General features: G+C 47.8%; 1 protein-coding gene across 8 annotated transcripts in view; it reads left to right on the top strand.

Moving 5' to 3' along the window:
* Window positions 1-4348: 4348 nt before the first annotated feature.
* obsl1b (obscurin like cytoskeletal adaptor 1b) overlaps window positions 4349-8901 on the top strand; it is a 74721-nt gene continuing 70168 nt past the window's right edge. For 4 of the 8 annotated variants that reach the window (XM_072445343.1, XM_072445342.1, XM_072445341.1 and 1 more), the window contains exon 1: window positions 4352-5006. The gene's annotated coding sequence lies outside the window, so the exon portion shown is untranslated. Of the gene's footprint in view, window positions 5007-8901 lie in introns of all 8 variants that reach the window. The other 4 variants (XM_072445337.1, XM_072445336.1, XM_072445335.1 and 1 more) reach the window with 2 other exon arrangements.

Genomic DNA, 8901 nt, shown 5'->3' with positions numbered 1-8901 from the left:
TGTTGTGTGTGTTGTGTGTTGTGTGTGTTGTGTGTTGTGTGTGTTGTGTGTTGTGTGTTTTGTGTTGTGTGTGTTGTTTGTTGTGTGTTGTGTGTGTTGTATGTTTTGTGTGTTGTATGTGTTGTGTGTGTTGTGTGTGTTTTGTGTTGTGTGTGTTGTGTGTTGTGTGTGTTGTGTGTTGTGTGTGTTGTGTATGTTGTGTGTGTTGTGTTGTGTTGTGTGTGTTGTGTGTTGTGTGTGTTGTGTGTGTTGTGTATGTTGTGTGTTGTGTGTGTTGTGTGTGTTGTGTGTTGTGTGTGCTGTGTGTTGTGTGTTGTGTGTGTTGTGTGTTGTGTGTTGTGTGTTTTGTGTGTTGTGTGTGTTGTGTGTTGTGTGTGCTGTGTGTTGTGTGTTGTGTGTGTTGTGTGTTGTGTGTTTTGTGTGTTGTGTGTTGTGTGTTGTGTGTTGTGTGTTGTGTGTTGTGTGTAAGACTGTGTGAGGTTTTGATATTTGGGCAAAACTTTAGATTTTAGTTTTTATTCAATTGTAAAAAAAAGTGTGATATAATTTTAAAATTTGCTTCTTCAAATGAACCAAAAGAATCGAGTGATGGAAATGACCAGAACTAAACTCTGGATCTGATGGTTCTTAAGTCCAGAACTGAACCTTGTTCTACAATGGAACCGTCCAATGAGGGACACGCCCACATGTCATGTTTGTGACCGCGTTGCCGTAGCGATGACAGAAACCTCCCATGTTTACGCCTGTGTTTACACTCTTCAAGAGTCACGGTCAGGAAGAGCGCCCCCTGCTGCTCCGTCCTGTTAGAGCGCCCCCTGCTGCTCCGTCCTGTTAGAGCGCCCCCTGCTGCTCCGTCCTGTTAGAGCGCCCCCTGCTGCTCCGTCTTGTTAGAGCGCCCCCTGCTGCTCCGTCCTGTTAGAGCGCCCCCTGCAGCTCCGTCCTGTTAGAGCGCCCCCTGCAGCTCCGTCCTGTTAGAGCGCCCCCTGCAGCTCCGTCCTGTTAGAGCGCCCCCTGCAGCTCCGTCCTGTTAGAGCGCCCCCTGCTGCTCCGTCCTGTTAGAGCGCCCCCTGCTGCTCCGTCCTGTTAGAGCGCCCCCTGCTGCTCCGTCCTGTTAGAGCGCCCCCTGCAGCTCTGTCCTGTTAGAGCGCCCCCTGCTGCTCCGTCCTGTTAGAGCGCCCCCTGCTGCTCCGTCCTGTTAGAGCGCCCCCTGCTGCTCCGTCCTGTTAGAGCACCCCCTGCTGCTCCGTCCTGTTAGAGCGCCCCTTGCTGCTCCGTCCTGTTAGAGCGCCCCCTGCTGCTCCGTCCTGTTAGAGCGCCCCCTGCTGCTCCGTCCTGTTAGAGCGCCCCCTGCTGCTCCGTCCTGTTAGAGCGCCCCCTGCTGCTCCGTCCTGTTAGAGCACCCCCTGCTGCTCCGTCCTGTTAGAGCGCCCCCTGCTGCTCTGTCCTCTACATCTGGACGTTCATAACTCCACGTGTCCTCCACATCTGGACATTCATTTCTCCACGTGTCTTCCACATCTGGACGTTCATAACTCCACGTGTCCTCCACATCTGGACGTTCATAACTCCATGTGTCCTCCACATCTGCTCAGGTTTCGTGCGGAGCTGAGGGACAAATGTCCTCCTCGGATCCTGCAGGAGCTCAGAGACGTGGTGCTGGTGGAGGGCCGCGCAGCTCGACTGTAGTGCAGAGTGACCGCCTTCCCTGACCCCTTCATCGTGTGGTCCAAAGACGGCTCCCAGCTCCGGGACGGGCCCAAGTACCGATACGTGTTCGAGGACCCGGACGTGGTGGTCGTGCGGGACGGCAAGCTCAGCGACCTGGGACGTTACACCGTCAGCGTTAAGAACCCGTTTGGACAGACGCATCCTGGTGGACGGTGAGCAGATGTTCACACAGCAGAAGGCTCTCGAGGGCCAGACGGGAGTGCATGTGCATCAGCTGACCGCCGTGTGCCTCGGACCCTCGGGGGCCGGACCCTCGGGGGCCGGACCCTCGGGGCCCGGGCCCTTCGGGGGCCGGACCCTCGGGGCCGGACCCTCGGGGCCCGGGCCCTTCGGGGGCCGGACCCCTGGGGGCCGGGCCCTTCGGGGGCCGGGCCCTTCGGGGGCCGGACCCTTCGGGGGCCGGACCCTTCGGCCCCCGAATTTAGCATTAGCTCAAATGACTTTAGCCTGAACACTTCAAAGTCGTGTCCAAGAAATAACGAGTTTATGTTTTTGTAACGTGAAGGACAAAAACATGAAAATGAGACAAACTAAATCAGACTCATAAATGTTCAAATCATTTCACGTTTACTCAAAAGTAAATTGACAAAAGTTACTCAAGTACATGTGACAAAGTACTGCCACCTCTGGTCCTGGTCTAGACCTTGTTTAGACCTGGTTTAGTCATGGTTTAGTCCTGGTTTAGTCCTGGTTTAGACCTGGTTTAGACCTGGTTTTGTCCTGGTTTAGTCCGGGTTTAGTCCTGGTTTAGACCTTGTTTAGACCTGGTTTTGTCCTGGTTTAGTCCTGGTTTAGACCTGGCTTTGTCCTGGTTTAGTCCTGGTTTAGACCTTGTTTAGACCTGGTTTAGTCCTGGTTTAGACCTGGTTTAGTCCTGGTTTAGTCCTGGTTTAGACCTGGTTTAGTCCTGGTTTAGTCCTGGTTTAGTCCTGGTTTAGTCCTGGTTTAGACCTGGTTTAGACCTGGTTTAGACCTGGTTTAGTCCTGGTTTAGACCTGGTTTAGACCTGGTTTAGACCTGGTTTAGACCTGGTTTAGTCCTGGTTTAGTCCTGGTTTAGTCCTGGTTTAGTCCTGGTTTAGACCTGGTTTAGACCTGGTTTAGACCTGGTTTAGTCCTGGTTTAGTCGTGGTTTAGACCTGGTTTAGACCTGGTTTAGACCTGGTTTAGTCCTGGTTTAGTCCTGGTTTAGTCCTGGTTTAGACCTGGTTTAGACCTGGTTTAGACCTGGTTTAGACCTGGTTTAGTCCTGGTTTAGTCCTGGTTTAGACCTGGTTTAGACCTGGTTTAGTCCTGGTTTAGTCCTGGTTTAGACCTGGTTTAGTCCTGGTTTAGTCCTGGTTTAGTCCTGGTTTAGTCCTGGTTTAGTCCTGGTTTAGACCTGGTTTAGACCTGGTTTAGACCTGGTTTAGTCCTGGTTTAGTCCTGGTTTAGACCTGGTTTAGACCTGGTTTAGACCTGGTTTAGTCCTGGTTTAGTCCTGGTTTAGTCCTGGTTTAGTCCTGGTTTAGACCTGGTTTAGACCTGGTTTAGACCTGGTTTAGTCCTGGTTTAGTCGTGGTTTAGACCTGGTTTAGACCTGGTTTAGTCCTGGTTTAGTCCTGGTTTAGTCCTGGTTTAGACCTGGTTTAGACCTGGTTTAGACCTGGTTTAGACCTGGTTTAGACCTGGTTTAGACCTGGTTTAGTCCTGGTTTAGTCCTGGTTTAGACCTGGTTTAGACCTGGTTTAGACCTGGTTTAGTCCTGGTTTAGTCGTGGTTTAGACCTGGTTTAGACCTGGTTTAGACCTGGTTTAGTCCTGGTTTAGTCCTGGTTTAGTCCTGGTTTAGACCTGGTTTAGACCTGGTTTAGACCTGGTTTAGACCTGGTTTAGTCCTGGTTTAGTCCTGGTTTAGACCTGGTTTAGACCTGGTTTAGTCCTGGTTTAGTCCTGGTTTAGACCTGGTTTAGTCCTGGTTTAGTCCTGGTTTAGTCCTGGTTTAGTCCTGGTTTAGTCCTGGTTTAGACCTGGTTTAGACCTGGTTTAGACCTGGTTTAGTCCTGGTTTAGACCTGGTTTAGACCTGGTTTAGACCTGGTTTAGTCCTGGTTTAGTCCTGGTTTAGTCCTGGTTTAGTCCTGGTTTAGACCTGGTTTAGACCTGGTTTAGACCTGGTTTAGTCCTGGTTTAGTCGTGGTTTAGACCTGGTTTAGACCTGGTTTAGACCTGGTTTAGTCCTGGTTTAGTCCTGGTTTAGTCCTGGTTTAGACCTGGTTTAGTCCTGGTTTAGACCTGGTTTAGTCCTGGTTTAGACCTGGTTTAGTCCTGGTTTAGACCTGGTTTAGACCTGGTTTAGTCCTGGTTTAGTCCTGGTTTAGTCCTGGTTTAGACCTGGTTTAGACCTGGTTTAGACCTGGTTTAGTCCTGGTTTAGACCTGGTTTAGTCCTGGTTTAGACCTGGTTTAGACCTGGTTTAGTCCTGGTTTAGTCCTGGTTTAGACCTGGTTTAGACCTGGTTTAGTCCTGGTTTAGTCCTGGTTTAGCCCAGTTTCTCCTGTGCTCCTCTGGTGGCAGCTGTGAGAAGTGCTCAGTATTTTTAGTGAAGGCGACAGCTGCAGAAAACCTTCCACACTGTCGAGCGGACGCCCCAACTCGGCCCTCGAACTCAGAACGGCTCCGGCACCAGGACAAACTGAGGAATGGCCCTGGTCCTCCTGAGGTCCTCCTGACGTCTTCCTGAGGTCCTGCTGAGGTCCTCCTGAGGTCCTCCTGAGGTCTTCCTGAGGTCTTCCTTAGGTCCTCCTGAGGTCCTCCTGAAGTCCTCCTGAGGTCCTCCTGAGGTCCTCCTGAAGTCCTCCTGAGGTCCTCCTGAAGTCCTCCTGATGTCCTCCTGAGGTCCTCCTGAAGTCCTCCTGAGGTCCCACTGAAGTCCTCCTGAGGTCCTCCTGAAGTCCTCCTGAGGTCCTGCTGAGGTCCTCCTGAGGTCCTCCTGAAGTCCTCCTGAGGTCCTCCTGAGGTCCTCCTGAGGTCCTCCTGAGGTCCTCCTGAAGTCCTCCTGAGGTCCTCCTGAGGTCCTCCTGAAGTCCTCCTGAGGTCCTGCTGAGGTCCTGCTGAGGTCCTCCTGAGGTCCTCCTGAAGTCCTCCTGAGGTCCTGCTGAGGTCCTGCTGAGGTCCTCCTGAGGTCCTCCTGAGGTCCTCCTGTGAGGTCTTCTTGATGACGATGACGTTGTGGATTTAGAGACGTTTCAGTTGGATTGCTGGAGACGTTTTGAGTGTAAATGGAGCGTGCCTGAGCAGAGGTGAGTCATGTGACGCACGCTCGGGGTTCAGAGGTCATTCCAATTAAACCCGCAGAAGTAAACAGGCACATTTCCCGCCGCTCGCGCTCCCGTACGCACGTGGGAAAGTGTCGTCGAACCAACACTTTGGAATCAGGTCGAGAACAGCCATTTTTAAACGTTGGAGTTGTTCGAGGAAACGACGGAGGGCAAAGGTCAGTTTTATTCCTGTTGGAAGTTTGTTTCAGGCAAATTTGGGACAGAAAAGAACCTTAATGTGTTCGAACTGAAACTAAATACTCCAAGTATTGATACTAAAATATATCACATAATCTTGATCTTGAGCTTATCAGAACTAAGACAAGACAATATGGAAAAATATAGAAAAAATGATAATTGTTTAGTCCTGGTTTGGTCCTTCTTTAGTCCCCGTTTGGTCCTGGTTTGGTCCTTGTTTAGTCCTGGTTTAGACCTTGTTTAGTCCTGGTTTAGTCCTGGTTTGGTCCTTGTTTAGTCCCGGTTTTGTCCTTGTTTATACCTGGTTTGGTCCTTGTTTAGACCTTGTTTAGACCTGGTTTGGTCCTTGTTTAGTCCTGGTTTGGTCCTTGTTTAGTCCCGGTTTTGTCCTTGTTTAGACCTGGTTTGGTCCTTGTTTAGACCTTGTTTAGACCTGGTTTGGTCCTTGTTTAGTCCTGGTTTAGACCTGGTTTGGTCCTTGTTTAGTCCCGGTTTTGTCCTTGTTTAGACCTGGTTTAGACCTGGTTTAGACCTTGTTTAGACCTTGTTTAGACCTGGTTTGGTCCTTGTTTAGTCCTGGTTTGGTCCTTGTTTAGTCCTGGTTTGGACCTTGTTTAGTCCTGGTTTGGACCTGGTTTGGTCCTTGTTTAGTCCTGGTTTGGACCTTGTTTAGTCCTGGTTTGGACCTGGTTTGGTCCTTGTTTAGTCCCGGTTTTGTCCTTGTTTAGACCTGGTTTGGTCCTTGTTTAGACCTGGTTTGGTCCTTGTTTATACCTGGTTTGGTCCTTGTTTAGACCTTGTTTAGACCTGGTTTAGTCCTGGTTTAGACCTTGTTTAGACCTTGTTTAGACCTGGTTTGGTCCTTGTTTAGTCCTGGTTTGGTCCTTGTTTAGTCCTGGTTTGGACCTTGTTTAGTCCTGGTTTGGACCTGGTTTGGTCCTTGTTTAGTCCCGGTTTTGTCCTTGTTTAGACCTGGTTTGGTCCTTGTTTATACCTGGTTTGGTACTTGTTTAGACCTGGTTTGGTCCTTATTTATACCTGGTTTGGTCCTTGTTTGGACCTGGTTTGGTCCTTGTTTAGACCTTGTTTGGTCCTTGTTTAGTTCTGGTTTGGTCCTTGTTTAGTCCTGGTTTAGACCTTGTTTAGTCCTGGTTTGGTCCTTGTTTGGTCCCAGTTTGGTCCTTGTTTAGACCTGGTTTGGTCCTTGTTTAGACCTGGTTTAGACCTGGTTTGGTCCTTGTTTAGACCTTGTTTGGTCCTTGTTTAGTCCTGGTTTAGACCTTGTTTAGTCCTGGTTAAGACCTGGTTTGGTCCTTGTTTAGTCCTGGTTTGGTCCTTGTTTAGTCCTGGTTTAGACCTTGTTTAGTCCTGGTTAAGACCTGGTTTGGTCCTTGTTTAGTCCTGGTTTGGTCCTTGTTTGGTCCCGGTTTGGTCCTTGTTTAGTCCTGGTTTGGTCCTTGTTTGGTCCCAGTTTGGTCCTTGTTTAGACCTGGTTTGGTCCTTGTTTAGACCTGGTTTAGACCTGGTTTGGTCCTTGTTTAGACCTTGTTTGGTCCTTGTTTAGTCCTGGTTTAGACCTTGTTTAGTCCTGGTTAAGACCTGGTTTGGTCCTTGTTTAGTCCTGGTTTGGTCCTTGTTTAGTCCTGGTTTAGATCTTGTTTATTCCTGGTTTGGTCCTTGTTTAGACCTTGTTTGGTCCTTGTTTAGTCCTGGTTTAGACCTTGTTTATTCCTGGTTTAGACCTGGTTTAGACCTGGTTTGGTCCTTGTTTAGACCTGGTTTTGTCCTTGTTTAGACCTTGTTTAGACCTTGTTTAATCCCGGTTTGGTCCTTGTTTATACCTAGTTTGGTCCTTGTTTAGACCTGGTTTGGTCCTTGTTTAGACCTGGTTTGGTCCTTGTTTAGACCTGGTTTAGACCTGGTTTGGTCCTTGTTTAGTCCTTGTTTGGTCCTTGTTTAGTCCTGGTTTAGACCTTGTTTAGTCCTTGTTTAGACCTGGTTTAGACCTGGTTTGGTCCTTGTTTAGTCCTTGTTTGGTCCTTGTTTAGTCCTGGTTTAGACCTGGTTTAGACCTGGTTTAGTCCTGGTTTAGACCTGGTTTAGACCTGGTTTAGACCTGGTTTGGTCCTTGTTTAGACATTATCCACAGAAGAGTGAGCGTAATCAGCACTTTTCCCTCCTTCGTCTGTGAGAGAATTATGACCCTTTAGATCTTTTTAGTTTAATCACAAAACTCAAAAACAAAGGGTCATAAGTGAGAGCAAGAGACGAGAGCGACTGTGCCTCACAGAGACTATTTCTGTCCTGAACCTGGACATAAGACCATCGTTACACACAATGAGACACACAAGACGACATAAGACCATCTTTACACACAATGAGACACACACAAGACGACATAAGACCATCTTTACACACAATGAGACACACACAAGACGACATAAGACCATCTTTACACACAATGAGACACACAAGGCGACATAAGACCATCGTTACACACAATGAGACACACACAAGACGACATAAGACCATCTTTACACACAATGAGACACACACAAGACGACATAAGACCATCTTTACACACAATGAGACACACACAAGAGGACATAAGACCATCTTTACACACAATGAGACACACACAAGACGACATAAGACCATCTTTACACACAATGAGACACACAAGGCGACATAAGACCATCTTTACACACAATGAGACACACACAAGACGACATAAGACCATCTTTACACACAATGAGACACACAAGACGACATAAGACCATCTTTACACACAATGAGACACACAAGACGACATAAGACCATCTTTACACACAATGAGACACACAAGACGACATAATACCATCTTTACACACAATGAGACACACACAAGACGACATAAGACCATCTTTACACACAATGAGACACACAAGACGACATAAGACCATCTTTACACACAATGAGACACACACAAGACGACATAAGACCATCTTTACACACAATGAGACACACACAAGACGACATAAGACCATCTTTACACACAATGAGACACACACAAGAGGACATAAGACCATCTTTACACACAATGAGACACACAAGACGACATAAGACCATCTTTACACACAATGAGACACACACAAGACGACATAAGACCATCTTTACACACAATGAGACACACACAAGACGACATAAGACCATCTTTACACACAATGAGACACACACAAGAGGACATAAGACCATCTTTACACACAATGAGACACACACAAGACGACATAAGACCATCGTTACACACAATGAGACACACACAAGACGACATAAGACCATCTTTACACACAATGAGACACACACAAGACGACATAAGACCATCTTTACACACAATGAGACACACACAAGACGACATAAGACCATCGTTACACACAATGAGACACACACAAGACGACATAAGACCATCTTTACACACAATGAGACACACACAAGACGACATAAGACCATCTTTACACACAATGAGACACACACAAGACGACATAAGACCATCTTTACACACAATGAGACACACACAAGACGACATAGGACCATCTTTACACACAATGAGACACACACAAGACGACATAAGACCATCTTTACACACAATGAGACACACACAAGACGACATAAGACCATCTTTACACACAATGAGACACACAAG

The sequence above is a fragment of the Eucyclogobius newberryi genome, unplaced genomic scaffold, assembly GCF_026437365.1.
Source record: "Eucyclogobius newberryi isolate DKJ021-1_F unplaced genomic scaffold, fEucNew1.0.hap1 SCAF_14, whole genome shotgun sequence".
Lineage (NCBI taxonomy): Eukaryota > Metazoa > Chordata > Actinopteri > Gobiiformes > Gobiidae > Eucyclogobius > Eucyclogobius newberryi.
Note: the sequence above shows the minus strand (reverse complement) of the source record. Positions and strands in the feature narration are given on the sequence as shown.